The sequence below is a fragment of the Oncorhynchus gorbuscha genome, linkage group LG22 (assembly GCF_021184085.1).
Source record: "Oncorhynchus gorbuscha isolate QuinsamMale2020 ecotype Even-year linkage group LG22, OgorEven_v1.0, whole genome shotgun sequence".
NCBI classification, from domain to species: domain Eukaryota; kingdom Metazoa; phylum Chordata; class Actinopteri; order Salmoniformes; family Salmonidae; genus Oncorhynchus; species Oncorhynchus gorbuscha.
The window spans coordinates 34,064,869-34,089,165 of NC_060194.1; the positions used below are offsets into that span (position 1 = coordinate 34,064,869).

Below are 24,297 nucleotides of genomic sequence, written 5' to 3' on the forward strand. Positions count from 1 at the left end.
GCATGAATGGGCAGTTTTGTGTTCCCCCTGCCCTGTCCCAGAGAGAACAAGAGAGAAGAGAGAGGAGAGAGAGAGACCTTTGCTCAGGCTCTCGGACCCATTCGCAGCCATGGCCGGGTGTTCAGAGAAAGAGCCCATCGCCTTAGCGATGACCTGCAACAGTTTATGCCACCAGTAAGCAGCCTATATCATATATCTTTGCTTGTAAAGTGTGCTAGATAGACTACTCTCAGAAAACTTTGTTTGGACATTCCACGAAGACACCTGCTCATTCTGAGGGAGGTGTTGTGGTTGAACTGAACTTTTATTAGCGCAACTCATTATAAACACTTTGTGAACTTTGTGTAGGTGGCATTCATGTGTAAATGGTTCATGTGTTCACCGCAGGCATACACTGCTGTGGCCGTTAAACCGGCTGCCACCAGCCGCCTGCTGACGACCCGGGATTGTGGTCCTTATCGCCAGGGCAATTCTGCTGCTGTTCGGGGCTATCGGAGCGTTTTACTTCTGGAACAGCAACAACGACCATGTAAAGCATTTAAACATTAGTCCCTCTGGCGATAGCGAGTTCCAGAAACATTGGGCCTTGAACCAGCCAGCGACTCTTGTTTTTCAAGAGTTAAGAGGGTAGCTGAATAGAAAGAAGCCTTGTATGTTTCTGAGACTGTCCTGCTGATGTACCGGGGGTCGAGAGGTGTGAGCGCAGTAGGACCTTGCTACTTTAAAAATACTTTGTTAGGAATTTCTCAATGCGTTTAATTGTGTAGGCTTTGGGTGCAGGGTAGTGTCTGTCTGTGCCTGTTTGTCTTGCTGTTTCTAGGATGTGGATGGGGGAATGTAAACAAAACACCCATTATGAACCTCCCCACTAAGCCATATATAGAATCTACACCCCCCCCCTTCTCTCTCACACACAGTAAACGAAAACTGAAACTAAAATAAAAACTAAAATTGGAAACCCACTTTTAAAACTGAAACTAAAATAAAATGAAAATATTACAAAAACTCAAACTATACTGAAATTACTTTCTTTGACTGCAAAACGAACTAAAATAAACTCAACAAAAATATAAATGCAGCATGAAACAATTTTAAAGATTTTACTGAGTTACAGTTCGCATAAAGAAATCAGTCAATTTAAATAAATTCATTAGACCCTAATCTATGGATTTCATATGACTGGGCAGGGGTGCAGTCTTGGGTGGGCCCACATGGGAGCGAGGCCCAGCCAATCAGACAGATTTTTCCACACAAAAGGGCATTATTACAGACAGAAATACCCACGCCGCCCCATCCCCCCTCAGACGATCACGCAGGTGAAGAAGTCGGATGTGGAGATCACTTAATGTCAAATTCTCTAAAATGACGTTGGAGGCAGCTTATGGTAGAGCAATTAACATTGAATTCTCTGGCAACAGCTCTGGTGGACATTCCTGCAGTCAGCATGCCAACTGCACGTTCCCTCAAGACATCTGTGGCATTGTGTTGTGTTACAAAACTACACGTTTTAAAGTGACCTTTTATTGTCCCCAGCACAAGGTGCAACTTTGTAATGATCATGTTGTTTAATCAGTTCCTTGACATGTCACACCTGTCAGGTGTGTAGATTTATTAGCAAAGGATAAATGCTCACTAACAGGGTTGTAAACAGATGTGTGCACAAAATTAGAGAGAAATAAGCTTTTTGTGCATATGGAACATTTCCGTTTTTTATTTATTTCAGCTCATGGAATATGGGACCAACAACTCACATGTTGAGTTTATATATTTTTTGTTCAGTGTAAAATAAAATCAATGATCAATTATGTTTAGTTTGAGTTTTGTTCTTCTAAACTTCCAAAATCAAATGGGGTTTTCAAGCTGGTTTTTGAATGGGGTTTTCAAGCTTCTGAATCTCGGTCGGCTAAATGCTGCCAGTAGATGCCACCGTTTCACATAGGCTTAGCTTGTGCATCTCTATCCCTAGCTATCACTACCTAACAGGGAAGAAATCAGAGGGCGAGCACGGAGTGTGACTGGGCCAAGCTAAAACAACTTCTGAAGTTGTAGGAGCCGTTGGCATGCCACACTGATCAACTTCAGACTGACAGCTGGTTGCTGTCTGATGTGGTGACGTGCCTTCTAAACCTTGGGGCACCCAGTTTCGGTCAACTACTGTTGCAAAACAGAACATCTTGTTTGGTTGAACAGAAACACACAAGCAGCATGTCTGTGAACTGATAGAGTTGTCATGACTTGTTGTATTGCTTATGTTTTTGCTGTTGTTGTAGCTGTATTTATTAACCCTATTGGAAGGGGTTACTTGTGATACATGTTTAATATTACAAAACATAACATGTCAAATGTGCCATGTGCCATGACTTCATTTGTTTTTTTCCCCTCTCTTTCAGTGAGATAAAGGTAAAGGTACTTGATTATTCTTATATCTACTATTCAAGTTTCAAAAAAGCATTCGATTTGTGTAAACATGGGCAAGACAGTTTCCTTCCATCATAATTATTGCACCAGACTAGGTGCTTATCCCTTAAATCCAATTCACATAAGATTGATTTATAATTTAAACCTAACCAAATAAATCAATTTCCTGGCCATGAAGTTGCACGGAGTCCTCTACTGGCCAAAAGCCTGCTAGCATGGGCAGCGCCATTGAGGATTTTTACCGTTTTGATTTAGACAACTGGGCGGGACTTCCAACTTCATTGACTGATCCCTCCAGATGACCCTGTTGGCATGACCTGATGACCCGGTTGGAGTCGTGACATCAGGATGGATCAGCCAATTAATTTGACTTCAAAAGAAGAAAATGGACTATTTCAAGATGGAGAGGGCCTCAATGGCACTGTGCATGCTCTCACAGAGGAATGGCAGACGTTTTACAGGCTCTTGACCAATTGTCCTATTTTGTGTATTTCTTTTGCACTGCTCTTAACTTTTTTTTAACATAATGTTTCCGCTATCGTTTCCTATGACCGGAAACAGCTTCTGGACATCAGAACAGCTATCACTAACCTCAATTTGGACGAGGACTTCTACTTCAATGATTCGGAAGTGAAATAAGCCCTACTCTCCGACACACAAAGAAGGCCAAGACGGTGCTATAGAGGTCGGCGCGAGGGCACAGTGATGAGCCTACAGTTGGAGAATTACTAAATCGCCTCTACCCTCTGTTCTATTGACGTGCACAATCGCTGGAGAATAAACAGGATGAGCTCCATTTGAGACTATCCCATCAATGAGACATTAAAAACTATAATTCACTACGCTTCTCAGAGACATGGCTGAAAAAGGACATGGATAATATACATCTAGCTGGTTTTTCTATTCATCGGCAGGACAGAACGGCAGAGTCCGGTAAGATCAGGGGGGTGGTGTGTGTCAGCTGGTGCACTATCTCTAATATTAAGGGGGTCTCAAGGTTCTGCTCACCTAAGTGATAAGCTGTAGACCATATTATTTACCAAGAGAGTTTTCATCTGTATTTTTCGCAGCTGTCTATTTACCACCACAAACCGCTGCTGGCAGTAAGACCGCACTAAATGAGCTGTATAGAGCCATAAGCAAACAAGAAAATGCTCATTCGGAAGCGGCGCTCCTAGTGGCCGGTGATTTTATTGCGGGAAAACTGAAATCTGTTTTACCTAATTTCTACCAGTATGTTACCTGTGCAACTAGAGAGATAAAAACATCTAGATCACCTTATTACAAACACAGAGAGGCATACAAAGCTCTCCCCCACCCTCAATTTGGCAAATCGGACCATAACTATATGCTCTTGATTCCTTCTTACAAGCAAAAACTCAAACAGGAAGTACCAGTGACATGCTCAGAAGTGGTTCGATGAAGCGGATACTACGCTACAGGACTATTTTGCTAGCACAGACTTGAATATGTTCCGGGATTTATCCAACGGCACATCAGTTACTGGCTTCATTAATAAGTGCATCAACGACATTGTCCCCACAGTGACCATATGTACCTATCCCAACCAGAATCCATGGATTAAAGGCAACATCCGCACTGAGCTAAAGGCTAGAGCTGCCGCTTTCATGAGCAGGACACTAATCTGGACACTAATCTTTGCCCGCTTTGAGGATAACACAGTGCCACCGACGCAACCCGTTACCAAGGAATGTGGGCTCTCCTTCTCCATGGCCAATGTGAGTAAGACGTTTAAGCGTGTTAACCCTCGCCAGGCTGCCGGCCCAGACGGCATCCCTAGCCGCGTCCTCAGAGGATGCGCAGACCAGCTGGCTGTGTGTTTACGGACACATTCAATCTCTCCCTGTCCCAGTCTGTTGTCCCCACATGCTTCAAGATGGCCACCATTTGTCCTGTACCCAAGAAAACAAAGGTAACTGAACTAAATAACTATCGCCCCGTAGCACTTCAGTATCACTTCTGTCATCATGAAGTGCTTTGAGAGACTAGTGAAGGATCATATCACCTCCAGCTTACCTGTCGCCCTCGACCCACTTCAATTTTCTTAACGCCCCAATAGATCCACAGATTATGCAATCCCATCACCCTGCACACTGTCCTATCCCATCTAGACAAGAGGAGGAATAAGAGTAATAATGCTGTTCATTGACTATGTCTCAGCATTCAACACCATAGTACCCTCCAAGCCTATCATTAAGCTCGAGGCCCTGGGACTGAACCCCGCCCCGTGCAACTGGGTCTTGGACTTCCTGACAGGCCGCCCCCAGGTGGTGAAGGTAGGAAACAACACCTTTGATCATCCTCAACACTGGAGCCTCACAAGGGTGTGTGCTTAGTCCCCTCCTGTACTCCCTGTTCAGCCATGACTGCATGGCCAAGCACACCTCCCACTCAATCATCAAGTTTGCAGACGACACAACAGTAGTAGGCTTGATTACCAACAATGACGAGACAGCTTATAGGGAGGAGATGAGGACTCTGGGAGTGTGGTGCCAGGAAAATAACCTCTCACCCAACATCAATAAAACAATGGAGATGATTGTGGACTTCAGGAAACAGCACCCCCCTATCCATCACGACGGGACCGCAGTGGAGGAAGGTGGAAAGCTACAAGTTCCTCAGCGTACACATCACTGACAGACTGAAATGGTCCACTCACACAGACAGTGTGGTGGAGAAGGTGCAACAGTGCTTCGTCAACCTCAGGAGACTGAAGAAATGTGGCTTGTCACCTAAAACTCTCACAAATCTTTACAGATGCACAATTGAGAGCATCCTATTGGGCTGTATCACCTTCTTGATAGGGTAACTGCACCACCCGCAACCGCAGGGCTCTCCAGAGGGTAGTGCATTCTGCCCAACGCATCATCGGGAACAAACTACCTGCCCTCCAGGACACCTACAGCACCCGATGTCACAGGAAGGCCAAAAAGATCATTAAGGACAACAACCACCCAAGCCACTGCCTGTTAACCCGCTATCATCCAAAAGGCAACGTCAGAGCCCAGCATCAAAGCTGGGACAGATAGACTGAAAAAACGCTTCTGTCTCAGACTGTTAAATAGCCAACACTAGTACTTATAGGCTGCCTACATAGACATGAAATCATTGGCCACTTGAATAAATGGAACACTAGTCACTTTAATAATGTCTACATAACTTGCATTACCCATCTCATATGTATATACTGTATCATATACTATTCTACTGTATCTTATTCTATGCTGCTCTGACATTGCTCGTCCATGTATTTATATATTCTTAATTCCATTTCTTTACTTAGATTTGTGTGTATTGGATATATGTTGTGTAGTTGTTATATATCACTTGTTAGATATTACAGCACTGCCAGAGCTAGAAGCACAAGCATTTCGCTACACCTGCAATAACATTGCTAAACATGTGTATTTGACCAATACAATTTGATTTGATTTGAAATGCCTTCTATGCTCGCTTCGAGGCAAGCAACACTAAACCATGCGTGAGAGCTCCAGCTGTTCGGAATGGCTGTGTGATTACTCTCTCCTTAACCTATCAGAGTGAGACTCTTAAGCAGCTTAACATTCACAAGGCTGCAGACCCAGATGGATTACCAGGACACGTACTCAGAGCATGCGCTGACCAGCTGGCAAGTGTCTTCACTGACATTTTCAACCTCGTTCTGACCCAGTCTGTAACACCTACATGTTTCAAGCAAACCACCATAGTTCCTGTGCCTAAGAACACCAAGGTAACCTGTCTAAATGACTACCGACCCGTAGAACTCACATCTGTAGCCATGAAATGCTTTGAAAGGCTGGTCATGGCTCACATCAACACCATCATCCCAAAAATCCTGGACCCACTCCAATTTGCATACCACCCCAACAGATCCACAGATGATGCAATCTCTATTGCACTCTACACTGTCCTTTCCCACCTGGACAAAAGGAACAGCTACTGTTTATGAGAATGCTGTTCATTGACTACAGCTCAGCGTTCAACACCATAGTGCTCTCCAAGCTCATCTCTAAGCTAAGGACCCTGGGACTGAACACCTCCCTGGACTTCCTGATGGGCCACCCCCAGGTGGTGAGGGTAGGCTGCAACACATCCACCACGCTGAACACGGGGTTTTCCGCGCATGACTCCAACACCATCAATAAGTGTGCCAACGACACAACGGTGGTATGCCTGATCACTGACAATGATGAGACAGCCTATAGGGAGGAGATCAGAGTCCTGGCATTGTAGTGCCAGGACAACAACCTCTGCCTCAACGTGTGCAAAACGAAAGAGCTTATTGTGGACTACAGGAAATGGAGGGTCGAACATGCCCCTTTCATTTTGACGGGGCTGTAGTGGATTGGGTCGAAAGCTTCAAGTTCCTGTGTCCACATCACTAAAGACCTATCATGGTCCGAACACACCAACACAATCGTGAAGAGGTCATTACAACCCCTCTTCACCCTCAGTAGGCTGAAAATATTTGGCATTGTCCCTCAGATCCTCAAAACGATATATAGCTGATCCATCTAGAGAATCATGACTGGCTGCATCACTGCTTGGTATGGCAACTTACTCTGCATGCGACCGCAAAGCGCTACAGAGAGTAGTGCGTACGGCCCGTATCATCACTGGCGGTACCAGAGTGCCAAGTCTGGGACCAAAAGGCACCTGAACAACTTCTACCCCCAAGCACACACACTACATACACTCACACAATTTTTAAAAATTATTTTTTCTATTTTACCTTTATTTTACTAGGCAAGTCAGTTAAGAACACATTCTTATTTTCAATGACGGCCTAGGAACAGTGTGTTAACTGCCTGTTCAGGAGCAGAACGACAGATTTGTACCTTGACAGCTCGGGGATTTGAACTTGCAACCTTTCGGTTAGTAGTCCAACGCTCTAACCACTAGGCTACGGGTACACACATGCATATTGACGCCACACGCACACTCACACAGACACAATTTCACACTTCACTTACGCTGCTGCTACTCTATTACATATCCCGATTAGGGTTGAATGGCGGGAACCCGGTTATCGAGATTTACAGGGATTTACCACCCAAAACCTCCCCCTTAATTAAGTAACTGCGAGAAACCGGTAAATTACAATGAATTATTTTTTGAACAGCATGGAGTGAAATGGAACTGGTAAATTATATGTGATGTCTAAATCTGGTTTCTTTATGGCCTCTGCAAGTTGAATCAACGCTCAGGATGGGGACAGATAGCCCATCACAGTATGGAGCGCAGTTCACAATGTATTGTAAACCTATCATTTCATCATGGTAACTTTTTTTCTTGTGACAGGTAGGCTTGCATTTGCTGAAGCATTGTCTATGCTACAGTAATATAAAGACCGCATTTACCCATCTCCATCTGGCTTTCAGGGCTCACCTTGTGTTTTTTTATTGTAAAGATTTTTAAATTGATTTCAGAGTCAGAGTTTTACAATCAAATATGGTTGTTTTAAATCAGTGAACACGCGAGCACTCTCTCGCATTCTTTCTCTCTCTCCATCAACTACATTCAAATTGATTCCAAAATAGATCATCCTGTTCTAGATTGATATATACATGTCATAGCCTACGTCTTTCAAGAAATATATTCAATGCAGTATTAGCCTTATGTTTAGCTAATTAATGATGGGTGATGCATAATAAGCTTCTAACTTATAACCTCTGTCTCTTGGGAATACGCACCTCTGCTGACCTCTCTCCTTTAAAAAAATGCTCTGTAGCTCTTGGAGTCCCAGGCAGGAAAAGCTAGACTAGAATAGCTTGTCGGACATCATTTTTTTCAGCATTTCTTATACCAATAGACTATTTGAAGAGGGATGCAAGCTCTTGTTAGCTGAAAGTTAAATACAGCAGCCAATAGAACTCACGGGTAGTTTGAAAGAAGAGCGAACATGCGATGGCGGTAGGAAATAGAGTCCCACATTGCAGGTGTCATAATAGCTATAAAACCTTTTGTTTTATTGTGGAGACATAAAAACTATGAAATAACACATGGAATCATGTAGCAACCAAAAAAGTGTTAAACAAATCATAATATATTTTTTATTTGAAATTCTTCAAAGTATCCACCCTTTGCCTTCATGACAGCTTTGCACACTCTTGGCATTCTCTTAACCAGCTTCACCTGGAATGCTTTTCCAGCAGTCTTGAAGGAGTTCCCACATATGCTGAGAACTTGTTGGCTGCTTTTCCTCCACTCTGCGGTCCAACTATAGGCCCAAAACACATACATGTCTCCTAGTCTCCCACGCTACATTCTATCCCTAACAGTAAATCATATAAAAATGAAATAGAAAGATTATTATCAAACTGAAACTAAATAAAAAATTATAAATCAAGTCTAAAAACTAACTTCAACTAAACTAGATGCTAAAAACAGATAGAAAACCCCCCCAATTAAATCTCAAAACAATGGTCACCTCATACAACCTCGCACAAAACTATGATTCCTTCCCCATCGCTGTGTGTGTGTGTGTGCGTGTGTGTGTGCGCGCGTGTGTGTGTGTGGCAGTTCTACAACATCCACTACAGCATGAGTATTAACGGTAAGGTGGAGGATTGATGGTACCAACAACATAGAGAGATTCCCCCCGGCAGTGGAAATGGTGAGGCAGTGGAGGTCCACGACTTCCAGGTTGTAAGTTTGAAAGAACAACAGCAATGACAACGACAACAAACCATTCTAATTCCAATGGTACATTGAAGTAATTATGTAACATGTTGGATGCACATTTCTCATTCAATTTGAAATGATTTTGTTATAATCCATTTGCTCTCTTCAATCTCTCTTTCTCCAGGGTATAACTGGTGTCCGTTTAGCTGGAGGAGAGAAGTGTTACATTAAGACCCAGGTCAAAGCTCACCTGCCTGATGTGAAAACTCTCAACAAAGACTCACTTCTGTTCGACCTGGTAGGAATGACCTCAGCTCTCCTACGGCCTCTCCCTATCCAGTCTCCCTCTCCCTCTGTCCACAGGCGTAACACAGTTTCTCTGGGGCCCCTGGCAAGGTCGCCATTTGTTTTAGCTATTGTTTATTGGTAGGCCTATTTGGTCGTCATTTTCTCAGGTTAAGCCTAACATTTTACGAAACTATACACGGTACCACAATGCTGACACTTCACAAAGCTATACACGGTACCACAATGCTGACACTTCACAAAGCTATACACGGTATCACAATGCTGACACTTCACAAAGCTATACACGGTATCACAATGCTGACACTTCACAAAGCTATACACGGTATCACAATGCTGACACTTCATGAAACTATACACGGTACCACAATGCTGACACTTCACAAAGCTATACACGGTACCACAATGCTGACACTTCACAAAGCTATACACGGTATCACAATGCTGACACTTCACAAAGCTATACACGGTACCACAATGCTGACACTTCACAAAGCTATACACGGTACCACAATGCTGACACTTCACTAAACTATACATGGTATCACAATGCTGACACTTCATGAAACTATACACGGTACCACAATGCTGACACTTCATGAAACTATACACGGTACCACAATGCTGACACTTCACAAAGCTATACACGGTACCACAATGCTGACACTTCACAAAGCTATACACGGTACCACAATGCTGACACTTCATGAAACTATACACGGTACCACAATGCTGACACTTCACAAAGTTATACACGGTACCACAATGCTGACACTTCACAAAGCTATACACGGTACCACAATGCTGACACTTCATGAAACTATACACGGTACCACAATGCTGACACTTCACAAAGCTATACACGGTACCACAATGCTGACACTTCATGAAACTATACACGGTACCACAATGCTGACACTTCATGAAACTATACATGGTACCACAATGCTGACACTTCATGAAACTATACATGGTACCACAATGCTGACACTTCATGAAACTATACATGGTACCACAATGCTGACAATTCATGAAACTATACATTTTACATTACATTTAAGCTACATGGTACCACAATGCTGACACTTCATGAAACTATACACGGTACCACAATGCTGACACTTCATGAAACTATACACGGTACCACAATGCTGACACTTCACTAAACTATACATGGTATCACAATGCTGACACTTCACTAAACTATACATGGTATCACAATGCTGACACTTCACTAAACTATACACGGTACCACAATGCTGACAATTCATGAAACTATACATTTTACATTACATTTAAGCTACATGGTACCACAATGCTGACACTTCATGAAACTATACACGGTACCACAATGCTGACACTTCATGAAACTATACACGGTACCACAATGCTGACACTTCACTAAACTATACACGGTATCACAATGCTGACACTTCACTAAACTATACATGGTATCACAATGCTGACACTTCACTAAACTATACATGGTATCACAATGCTGACACTTCACTAAACTATACATGGTATCACAATGCTGACACTTCACTAAACTATACATGGTACCACAATGCTGACACTTCACTAAACTATACACGGTACCACAATGCTGACACTTCACTAAACTATACATGGTATCACAATGCTGACACTTCACTAAACTATACACGGTACCACAATGCTGACACTTCACTAAACTATACACGGTACCACAATGCTGACACTTCACTAAACTATACACGGTACTACAATGCTGACACTTCACTAAACTATACACGGCTGACACTTCACTAAACTATACACGGTACCACAATGCTGACACTTCACTAAACTATACACGGTACCACAATGCTGACACTTCACTAAACTATACATGGTATCACAATGCTGACACTTCACTAAACTATACACGGTACCACAATGCTGACACTTCATGAAACTATACACGGTACCACAATGCTGACACTTCACTAAACTATACATGGTATCACAATGCTGACACTTCACTAAACTATACACGGTACAATGCTGACACAAAACTGCACGGTGACACTTCACTAAACTATACACGGTATCACAATGCTGACACTTCACTAAACTATACATGGTATCACAATGCTGACACTTCACTAAACTATACATGGTATCACAATGCTGACACTTCACTAAACTATACACGGTACCACAATGCTGACACTTCACTAAACTATACACGGTACCACAATGCTGACACTTCACTAAACTATACACGGTACCACAATGCTGACACTTCACTAAACTATACAAACTATACACGGTACCACAATGCTGACACTTCACTAAACTATACACGGTACCACAATGCTGACACTTCACTAAACTATACACGGTACCACAATGCTGACACTTCACTAAACTATACACGGTACCACAATGCTGACACTTCACTAAACTATACACGGTACCACAATGCTGACACTTCACTAAACTATACACGGTACCACAATGCTGACACTTCACTAAACTATACACGGTACCACAATGCTGACACTTCACTAAACTATACACGGTACCACAATGCTGACACTTCACTAAACTATACACGGTACCACAATGCTGACACTTCACTAAACTATACACGGTACCACAATGCTGACATTCTTTTACTTCTGGCTTGTGGCAATAATATAATTCACTAATTAAAGTTCAAAATTCAAACAATGCAGATTGTTAAATTAACTTCCGATACAACAGACTACTAATCAGCTACCAATTGATTTTTTAAAAATATACAGCTGAATATATAGGCTACCTGAACCTGCCGGACATGAGCTGTCCTCGCCTTCTCACAGCTTGGATAGAAAGTAAAACCAGTCTATTAATGTAAAAAAATACTGTGAGTCCACCCTCAAAACGCTAGCTTAGTAGGGATTGTTTCATTATGAAGTGTACTATCTTTAGTTACTGTACCAGTCCAAAGTCTGGACACACCTTCTCATTCAAAAGTTTTTCTTTATTTTTGTAACGCCTGAAGAGTGATAGGTGTGGAGTCAGGCGCAGAGAGCAGAAGATTCGAGGGGAAAACGCTTTAATGTCCAAAAACAGGAACGCTTACAATGGATGACGCCGAACACAGGCGTAAAACACAACCCAAGTATCACTGGTATAACCCGGACAGCGACAACCCAACAACAATCAATACACCTCTTACATATACAGCAACAAGCCCGCACAAACACAAGCGGGCTAATCGAACTTAAATAACCCCAACCCAAAATTCCCAACAAGGAACAGGTGAAAACAATTAGACAAAACCAAACGAAAAGGGAAAAAGGGATCGGTGGCAGCTAGTAGACCGGTGATGACGACCACCGAGCTCCACCCGAACGGGAAGGCACTCGAACACTTTCGGTGGCAATTTTAAACTATTTTCTGGACTCATCAGACCAAAGGACAGATTTCCACTGGTTTAATGTCCATTGCTCATGTTTCTTGGCCCAATCATGTCTCTTCTTCTTACTGGTGTCCTTTAGTAGTGGTTTCTTTGCAGCAATTCGACCATGAAGGCCTGATTCACGCTGTCTCCTCTGAACAGTTAAGGTTGAGATGTGTCTTTTACTTGAACTCTGTGAAGCATTTATTTGGGCTGCAATTTCTGAGGCTGGTAATTCTAATGAACTTATCCTCTGTAGCAGGTAACTCTGGGTCTTCCTCTCCTGTGGCGGTCCTCATGAGAGCCAATATCATTATAGCACTTTATGTTTTTTTGCAATTCCACTTGAAGACACTTTAAAAGCTCTTGAAATGTTCCTGATTGACTGACCTTCATGTCTTAAAGTAATGATTGACTGTCATTTGTCTTTCCTTATTTGAGCTGTTCTTGCCATAATATGGCCTTGGTCTTTTACCAAATAGGGTTCTGTATATCTTCTGTATACCACCCCTACTTTGTCACAACACAACTGATTGGCTCAAACACATTAAGAAGGAAAGAAATTCCACAAATTAACTTTTAACAAGGCACACCTGTTAATATAAATGCATTCCAGATGGCTACCTCATGAAGCTGGTTGAGAGAATGCCAAGAGTGTACAAAGTTGTCATCAAGGCAAATGTTGGCTACTTTGAAGAATCTCATTTACATTACATTTACATTTAAGTCATTTAGCAGACGCTCTTATCCAGAGCGACTTACAAATTGGTGCATTCACCTTATGACATCCAGTGGAACAACCACTTTACAATAGTGCATCTAAATATTTTAAGGGGGAGGGGGTGAGAAGGATTACTTTATCCTATCCTAGGTATTCCTTAAAGAGGTGGGGTTTCAGGTGTCTCCGGAAGGTGGTGATTGACTCCGCTGTCCTGGCGTCGTGAGGGAGTTTGTTCCACCATTGGGGAGCCAGAGCACTAAAGTTTTGACTGAGCTGAGCGGGAACTGTACTTCCTCAGTGGTAGGGAGGCGAGCAGGCCAGAGGTGGATGAACGCAGTGCCCTTATTTGGGTGTAGGGCCTGATCAGAGCCTGGAGGTACTGAGGTGCCGTTCCCCTCACAGCTCCGTCAGGCAAACACCATGGTCTTGTAGCGGATGCGAGCTTCAACTGGAAGCCAGTGGAGAGAGCGGAGGAGCGGGGTGACGTGAGAGAACTTGGGAAGGTTGAACACTAGACGGGCTGCGGCGTTCTGGATGAGTTGTAGGGGTTTAATGGCACAGGCAGGGAGCCCAGCCAACAGCGAGTTGCAGTAATCCAGACAGATGACAAGTGCCTGGATTAGGACCTGCGCCGCTTCCTGTGTGAGGCAGGGTCAGCTACTCTGATGTTGTAGAGCATGAACCTACAGGAACGGGCCACCGCCTTGATGTTAGTTGAGAACGACAGTTTGTTGTCCAGGATCACGCCAAGGTTCTTAGCGCTCTGGGAGGAGGACACAATGGAGTTGTCAACCGTGATGGCGAGATCATGGAACGGGCAGTCCTTCCCCGGGAGGAAGAGCAGCTCCGTCTTGCCGGGATTCAGCTTGAGGTGGTGATCCGTCATCCACACTGATATGTCTGCCAGACATGCAGAGATGCGATTCGCCACCTGGTCATCAGAAGGGGGAAAGGAGAAGATTAATTGTGTGTCGTCTGCATAGCAATGATAGGAGAGACCATGTGAGGTTATGACAGAGCCAAGTGACTTGGTGTATAGCGAGAATAGGAGAGGGCCTAGAACAGAGCCCTGGGGGACACCAGTGGTGAGAGCGCGTGGTGAGGAGACAGATTCTCGCCACGCCACCTGGTAGGAGCGACCTGTCAGGTAGGACGCAATCCAAGCGTGGGCCGCGCCAATGCCCAACTCGGAGAGGGTGGAGAGGAGGATCTGATGGTTCACAGTATCGAAGGCAGCCGATAGGTCTAGAAGGATGAGAGCAGAGGAGAGAGAGTTAGCTTTAGCGGTGCGGAGCGCCTCCGTGATACAGAGAAGAGCAGTCTCAGTTGAATGACTAGTCTTGAAACCTGACTGATTTGGATCAAGAAGGTCATTCTGAGAGAGATAGCGGGAGAGCTGACCAAGGACGGCACGTTCAAGAGTTTTGGAGAGAAAAGAAAGAAGGGATACTGGTCTGTAGTTGTTGACATCGGAGGGATCGAGTGTAGGTTTTTCAGAAGGGGTGCAACTCTCGCTTTTGAAGACGGAAGGGACGTAGCCAGCGGTCAGGGATGAGTTGATGAGCGAGGTGAGGTAAGGGAGAAGGTCTCCGGAAATGGTCTGGAGAAGAGAGGAGGGGATAGAGATCGAGTCAGGTTGTTGGGCGAACTCTGACGCGAGATTTCATCTGGAGAGAGAGGGAGAAAGAGGTCAGAGCACAGGGTAGGGCAGTGTGAGCAGAACTGTTGTTTGACTTAGCAAACGAGGATCGGATGTCGTCGATCTTCTTTTCAAAATGGTTGACGGTCATCTGCAGAGAGGGAAGAGGGGGGGGGGGGAGGATTCAGGAGGGAGGAGAATGTGGCAAAGAGCTTCGGGTTAGAGGCAGATGCTTGGAATTTAGAGTGGTAGAAAGTGGCTTTAGCAGCAGAGACAGAGGAGGAAAATGTAGAGAGGAGGGAGTAAAGGATGCCAGGTCCGCAGGGAGGCTTTTCCTCCATTTCCGCTCGGCCTTCCGGAGCCCTGTTCTGTGAGCTCGCATTGAGTCTGCCACGGATCTTCTGGGGAGGACCGAGCCGGCCTGGAAGATAGGGGACATAGAGAGTCAAAGGATGCAGAAAGGGAGGAGAGGAGGGTTGAGGAGGCAGAATCAGGAGATAGGTTGGAGAAGGTTTGAGCAGAGGGAAGAGATGATAAATGGAAGAGGAGAGAAGCTGGGAGAGAAGCGAAGGTGGGACAAAGTTGATACCATCCGAGTAGGGGCAGTGTGGGAAGTGTTGGATGAGAGCGAGAGGGAATATAAATATAAAATATATTTGATTTGTTCATATGTGTTCCATATGTTATTTCAAAGTTTTTATGTCTTCACTATTATTCTACAATGTAGAAAATAGTAAAAAAAATAAAGAAAAACCCTGAAATGAGTAGGTGTGTCAAAACTGTTGACTTGTACTGTATAATACCATCTATAGTGTCTTTAGCTGCGATTTAGGTGCTATTTATAATCTTTTTATAAAAATGACACATCAAATAGCCTAACAATGAGGAAAAAAGTAGTTGCCTTGAGGATAAATTCAGCTACTATTTATTGTCTCGCTAATAGCCTACACGCTAATAGGACTGCAATATTTAAGGAAAATTAAATGAGGCCTAAAACAAATGAAATCCAACTTGAGACTCCCTTGGTCTTCTGAAGTACTGTTTTCCCCATGGCCTGTAGGTCCAGGTTGCAGGCCCGACTGTTTTCTATACTGGGTATTGCCAACCCAGACAGTCTTTCCTGAGACATTGTGAATTATATGTCCATTGCGCTGCACACAATTTAAATTTATTTTTGAATGATGCATGCCAAGATATACCAGAGATAAGGGACTGTTGATATTCCTCAATCTCAATCGTCAATTCACCAGTAAGAACGAAAATCAAACCACGTTTTTTGTTCAAGCCCTCAGGAACTGTTGTCTGCAAAATATGACAACTTGTTTGTATCTGCTGATTTATTGTCTGTCCAATATGCAGACGACCCCAGAGCTTCCTATTCACTTCATCTTGTTCCGTGACGTGTTGAGGCCGGCAATTAAGGAGAATGAGAAACGCAATTAAAGATATTGCAAAACTGCTTTAATATTAGCACTCTTCCCTTCTACCCAGTTTCCCCGAGGTTGCTACGGCAATCAAGCTGTTTTTACCATCCCTGTAACTGTCGTTTCTGCAAAGACCTCGTTCTCTAAACTAAAACTCATAAAGAACTACGTAAGAAGCATTAGGCTCTCCGTCTGATATGAACTTTAGAAGACCTGACTAAGCTCCACTCATTGCACTGTTGTTCATGGATATCCCCCTTCTACTTTCAATCAGTTTAAATGTTTCTTTTTCAAGGCCTGAGGAACTTTTTCAGTCACATTCCTGAAGCCCAAGAAACAAACACGTATCTTCCTGGTACATATGGAAATCAAAAAAGGTATATGAATAAATGTATTTTTAGAAGGTTACTGTCAAAATGATTTATTACATTCAAAAAATAAATAGACATTGATGACAGGCACATGGGCCCGCAGATCTCATGGGCCCCTCAGCCTTGTTGGGGCCTGTGGGTGTGTCCTGTACGCCAGTGCCTCTGTCTTTCTATCTCTCTCTTTCCGTCTCTCTCTTCATCCCTCTCTTTCTCTCACTCTAACACTTGCGTGCTACTTCACTCATCACCTTCCTCTGTGTGTCTCTGTCTGTCTAAAGGTGAAGGTATCAGGTCAGAGAAGTTCTGGGTTACCTATCTGACCACGACACACACCTATCAACTGTCAGACACGGTTAACATTGGCTGAGGGTTGGGGGGTGGGGTAGGTATAGGGACTGAGGTCATTTAAGCGATTACAGGACAGATCTAAGATGAACTGAGTGGTTGACTCTGGCTGGGTTAGCTGTGTGTGGATGTGTCTGCCGTGGCGGTGTGTGTGTGTGTGGTTAGTTGGCCTGGATGTGTTTAGCCTGAGGGCTTGTAAAGGGAAAGGAAGAGATTGTAGTAGATTGGCATCCAGACCCAAACATGAGCTCTCTCTCTGGCCTTAGGGGGGCTCCTCTGCCACAAACTATACCCAAACCAGACCTGTGATCTGGCCTCACCTGACACAAGGGACTCCCCACCCCCTATGCCCCAAGTCATGTGTTATAGCCCGACTGTCATGTTGTCCATTTCTCTCAGAGTGAAGCCAGTTTAGGAGTATTTGATGGTGAACATATTCATGTTCCTCTACTGTATACTGGTGTTGTTTTTTCCCTTAATGTAGCAACTTAATGAACAGCCAGAGAAGGTCATGAGCCAGTAACCCTGCAGTCAGGAGAAGCACATAAAGTTCCAGCTCACATACAAGGAGGCTAACATACAAGGAGGCTTTAAAGTCCTGTTAGCAGCTGTCAGATTATCAGAGAGCTAGTGGCAGGATGGGGAAGTGGACTGTGAGCTGTGGAGCCTCACACACGCACACTAGTGCTGAATGATTGGTGCTTTTTGAGGTCTGTTTGGTCTTGGTTTGATTATTTAAAAAAATAATCACAGTTTTCAATTTTGGTTTCGATCATTTTTTAAAACCACTTAATGTACTAGTTATTATTTGGGTTGAATGCTGTAACAACACAGAAGAAAACCATTAGTGAATGTCCTATGTGTCACAGCTGTCGTGGGAAGGAGGTGAGGACCAAGGTGCAGCATGGTACGCGTACATTTTCTTTTTATTAAAAATGACGCTGACAAAACAAAGAACAAACACCAAACCGTGAAGCTTTGGTCTATGTGCCCTGAACAACTACAAAGTGAACTTCCCACAAACCAGGTGGGGGAAAAGGGTACCTAAGTATGGTTCTCAATCAGAGACAACGATAGACAGCTGTCCCTGACTGAGAACCATACCAGGCCAAGACATAGAAATACAAAACATAGAAAAAAGGACATAGAATGCCCACCCTAGTCACACCCTGGCCCAACCAAAATAGAGAATAAAAAGCCTCTCTATGGCCAGGGAGTGACACCCTGATGGTAGTGACTGCCCATTACTGCTTATCTCTTATTAGCCATCATTTATTCACATTACTTTACAATAGTTCAGTTGTTGTGTATTTTACTTTTGTTTTATTTGATTACTTTATTATTTAATTCCACGTCATCTTCTCATCTCTCTGTCTGACAAAATCACTATTTAGGTAGATCTTCAAAGTAATTAAGGCATACCTTTATGACTGCTGAATATAACTATCGATCACTTAGATCATGTATTTTCAGGTAGAAATACCTCGCAAAGCAACTGCTCTCTATCCCTCTCCGATCCTGCAGTCTCTTTTACATAGCAGGTGTAAAAGAAACACAGACCGGACAAGTAGGCGTGCAATGGATTATGGTCATTGTAGTTAATTACCATGTTTTCTGCACTAAAATATGTAGAATATTGTCCTGTTGGAAACTACAACTCCCTACTACTTCCCACAGTTCGGGCTTGAACGTATTTATCTCTAGAGAAACGGCTGCAATGTGCGTAATGAGCTCATGGAAAAAAACTAAATTCAAATAATTTAACCTAAGTCATTAGTTGTTTAAAAAGTGGAAAATATACATTTCGGTGAATCGCTCAGCACTATACACACACGTGTACATACACATACTAGCACATGCCTCTCAGAGAGAAGGATTGCTTTTACTTGTGAGACATGTTTTCACACTCTCACTCTCTGGCCAAACTGGGACGAGGTGGTTTGGATCAACACACTGATCTTAACAACATCTGAACACGCCTGTCAAGCTGTCACAGTGCTGGAAGTTGTGTTTGTGTGTGTTTCTCTCTGTGTGTGTGTGTGTGTGTGTGTGTGTGTGTGTGTGTGTGTGTGTGTGTGTGTGTGTGTGTGTGTGTGTGTGTGTGTGTGTGTGTGTGTGTGTGTGTGTGTGTGTGTGTGTGTGTGTGTGTGTGTGTGTGTGTGTGTGTGTAAGCTTTCCCTGTGCCGAAATGAGGCCGTCTGATTATTTAAATCAGTTAGCGCTGCATATGCACCATGTACACATTATTAAACATCATGCAGGGCTGTTCTCTCACAAACACACACATACACACAGTACCTTACTCTCTGCCTTGTAAACAGCCATTTATTTATTCTGCTGTGTGCCAAACTGTGTGTGTGTGTGTGTTCGGCTCAGATAGGGAGATGTAGTTATAATAGTAGCTGCAGGCTGGTCATCTGCTTTAATTTAGAGTGATGGGAAATATGGGTCAGATAAACTCTTATCAGTCTCGCAGGGGTGACACACACACACACACACACACACACACACACACACACACACACACACACACACACACACACACACACACACACACACACACACACACACACACACACACACACACACACACACACACACACACACACGCACTCACTGGGTCAGATAAACTCTTATCAGTCTCGCAGGGGTGAAACACACACACACACACACACACACACACACACACACACACACACACACACACACACACACACACACACACACACACACACACACACACACACACACACACACACACACACACACACACACACACACACACACTGGGTCAGATAAACTCTTATCAGTCTCGCAGTGGAGGACCCTTGCTGTTGTTTGTCCCCCAAGCTAATAATTTAAAATGAAAAAGTAATCTGTTGGGTTAGATGATAACACTTCCCTGACTATCTATTACCTGTTTAGTAACTAGCAACACATGTGTATTACTCTAATAATACAATGTTATTACCATGTTATTAGTGTTAGCTGTGTGTCTGTGTCTGTCTGTATGTGTGTTTTCGATATACTTTTTAATATGTAGGTCATGTTTTTCTGTCAGCTTGTAGACTTAATGTGAATGTCTCCTGACTTTGTTTGAGCACCTAAATACTGGAGAGAACCTAAAGGTTTTTTTCATCAACAGAAGAGCTACTGAGTCATTACACGAGATGAGTGCCTTTGCGTTCCTTTGATATTTTAAGTAGAAACTGTGCACCAACATTGAATATCAAAACCCTGCAATATTAAATGAAGAGAGCCTTTGGAGAATTCAATAAATCATAATTTTAATATAATAATTTATTACATGTCTAAATCACTCTTGATAACAATTTGGAAGCTCTTCAAAAGCAAAAAACAAACAAGCAATACATGATGAGTTCACTAGCTATAGTTAGGTCAACCAGTAGAGGACAAGTCTGTGTGCATCCTCCAAAGATGGAGAGGGACAGTTCATGGCTGGATCAGAGGAAGGTGGTCAGGGAGATGGTTGATGAAGGGTATGTAGAGGGCTGCTCTGGGAACCAGCCTGAGTCATGTAGCTACTGGTCTTCTCCTTCGCAATGCATGGCACCCACTTGGCTGATGCCTCAGCAGCTCTGGGTGCCAGAAAGCTCACCACACACAGTTATGACTAAAGGCTTGCTCCATCACTTAGTCCCACATTTTATCCAAGTTTAAATTGTAAAGCCCTAGTTATTTTTTGCTCTGACAAAGTTACTTCTGAAGAGTATTATTTATTTCATGTGATTAATGATTCATTTACATCTGTCCCTCATTTTAAGATGGTTAAACTATTCCTAAAAAACATCCCCAAAACATATTTGCTCTAGAGGAGATCTGCATGGAGGAATGGGCCAAAATACCAGCAAGTGTGTGAAAACCTTGTAAAGACTTACAGAAAACATTTGACCTCTGTCATTGCTAACAAAGGGTATATAACAGAGTATTGAGATAAACTTTTGTTATTGACCAAATACGTATTTTCCACCATAATTTGCAAATAAATTCATTAAAAATCCTACAATGTGATTTTCTGGATTTTTTTCTCTCATTTTGTGTGTCATAGTTGAAGTGTACCTATGATGAAAATTACAGGCCTCTCTCATCTTTTTTAAGTGGGAGAACTTGCACAATTGGTGGCTGACTAAATACTTTTTTTGCCCTACTGTATATGATTTACATTTCAATGTTTATTGTGTATTTATACCCCCCCCCCCCTGTCTTTCTCTCTCCAGGATGAGGTGACCCCTGCTAAATTTGAGGAAGTCATGGATCTGGGTGGCAGCTGACGTGCCCCTCTCTGACCCTGCCTTCCTCAGCACCAAGATCCGTGATTTGTGTGGAGACCTGCAAATCTTCTGGCTCCGTCACACCTACACCAACAGTACCCAATCAGCCCCTTTAAAATGATCACAGAACAACAATAAGTTATGAAAATGACTCCAAGCAATGCACATAGCAACATGATGCACTGGAGATATGCAAAACAATACAATTAGTAAGTTTTTTGAAATTAGTATTAGCAATGTAGGTGTGCTGCCTTCAAAAGTGGCTCCAATAATGACCAGATGTCAAATTATGTTGTGTTGGCTTGCATAGTGTATTGACTGTCTCTGTGCTCTCCCCAGGTGGGCAGGGGAAGAGGGCAGCCCCTCATCAACGTCGCCAGGCACCCAGGGCAGAGGAGGAAGTGGACCCGGAAGCAGAATTTAACCCCGAGAACCCCTATCACGAGTCCCCCAGACCAATCAGTCAGTATGCTGTGTTACTCAAGATTCCCACAGCAGAGCACTAATATTTGGCCTTCATTGAGTGTTTGCTGTGTCACCACTGGCCTATTCGAACAGCCAGACCACATCCTCTCTCAGATATATAATGTTATGTTCACAGTTGAGTGTCTGACGAATGGTTTCTGTCCTGGTCCCGTCTCTCTCCCAGCATGCACAGCTGTGTGAGCAGGAGCAGATGTTGGGGTCACAATGTCAGTGTGTGATTATGTGAGTGCGCCTGTCACGCAGAGCATGTGTGTGTTTGCCTGTAACGCAGAGCGTGTGTGTGTTTGCCTGTCACTCAGAGCGTGTGTGTGTTTGCCTGTCACGCAGAGCGTGTGTGTGTTTGCCTGTCACTCAGAGCGTGTGTGTGTTTGCCTGTCACACAGAACGTGTGTGTGTTTGCCTGTCACTCAGAGCGTGTGTGTGTTTGCCTGTCACGCAGAGCGTGTGTGTGTTTGCCTGTCACTCAGAGCGTGTGTGTTTGCCTGTCACGCAGAGCGTGTGTGTTTGCCTGTCACTCAGAGCATGTGTGTGTTTGCCTGTCACGCAGAGCGTGTGTGTTTGCCTGTCACACAGTGTGTGTGTGTTTGCCTGTCACTCAGAGCGCGTGTGTGTTTGCCTGTCACTCAGAGCGTGTGTGTGTTTGCCTGTCACTCAGAGCACGTGTGCGTTTGCCTGTCACTCAGTGTGTGTGTGTGTTTGCCTGTCACTCAGAGCGTGTGTGTTTGCCTGTCACTCAGAGCGTGCGTGTGTTTGCCTGTCACTCAGAGCGTGCGTGTGTTTGCCTGTCACTCAGAGCGTGTGTGTGTTTGCCTGTCACTCAGCGCGTGTGTGTGTTTGCCTGTCACTCAGCGTGTGTGTGTTTGCCTGTCACTCAGAGCGTGTGTGTGTGTTTGCCTGTCACTCAGAGCGTGTGTGTGTTTGCCTGTCACTCAGAGCGTGTGTGTGTTTGCCTGTCACTCAGAGCGTGTGTGTGTGTTTGCCTGTCACTCAGAGCGTGTGTGTGTTTGCCTGTCACTCAGAGCGTGTGTGTGTTTGCCTGTCAGTCAGAGCGGGTGTGTGTTTGCCTGTCACTCAGAGCGTGTGTGTGTTTGCCTGTCACGCCGAGTCTCTACGCCTCATGAACCCCTTTAAAATTCCAAACTAAAGTCCCATTGAGCCTTTCAGGAGTGTAAATTGCTCCCCTCCTGCCACTCTGTCCATGTGTAGACCCCCAGACTTCCCCTAATCCTCACCGCTCCTCCTTCTTCTCCTTCCCCTGAGAGAAACAGACATCCCCAGACTCTCACAGACACGGAACCATACTCCCACAGACATAGACACAGACTCTGTTTGCATTTGAGATAAATCATTGAATGAGAAATATAATTCTACACAGAAACACATTATACATTAATACAGACATAAATGGGTTTAGAGAGTTGAAAAATGTGGCTATTATCAGTATTTCACTCTCTCTCACTCCCTTTCTGTCTCCCTCTATCTGCCTTTCCTCCCCTTCTGTCCCTCAACATAAAGCGTGGCCTGGATGGCGATGAGGGCACAATGACCTTTGACCCCATGCTGGACCACCAGGGCGTGTGCTGTACGGAGTGCCGGAGGAGCCACACCCAGTGCCAGAGGATCTGTGAGCCCCTGGACGGGTTCCAACCCTGGCCCTACCACTACCGCGGGTGTAGGGTAGCCTGCAGAGTCATCATGCCCTGCTGTTGGTGGATGGGACGCATCCTGGGCATCCTCTAAACACCCCTCAACCAGCCCTGGACTGGTAGAGTCCAGAGAGAAGGAGAGGCGGGTAGAGAGAGAAGAGGATAGGTGGATTTGGGCAAGGGAGAGGGAAAAAACTAATCTTTCAAGGATATTCAGTTATTCATCATAAGATATGCTATAACACAGACTACAATACCATATGACATACTTTAAAAAAGAGTACTCTTTCATACCACATACCCGTGATAACAAAATCATCCTGTCTGATCTCGTCACCTTAAACCAAACATAACAAAGTAACACCAGCACAGCTTTTATATCAATTATAAATAATATGATCTGTGATAGTTATGATTTTGGAAACTTGTATGTAAAGAACTAACACCTTTCCTTTTAGCTTTCTGATGTAAATAAATGTAAGAAGTATTCTGTAGGCTGAAATATGAGTTGGAGGACTAGACTGTATGTCAGCTGTGCATGCCTTTAGGTATCCATCATGCTCGTGAGAAATGTTTCTGTCCTAACTATTTCCTA

The 24,297-nt window shown here is 43.9% G+C and overlaps 1 pseudogene; it reads left to right on the plus strand.

Annotated features, from left to right (window-relative positions):
* Positions 1-109: 109 nt before the first annotated feature.
* Positions 110-23,796, plus strand: LOC124009303 (annotated as a pseudogene).
* Positions 23,797-24,297: the final 501 nt, after the last annotated feature.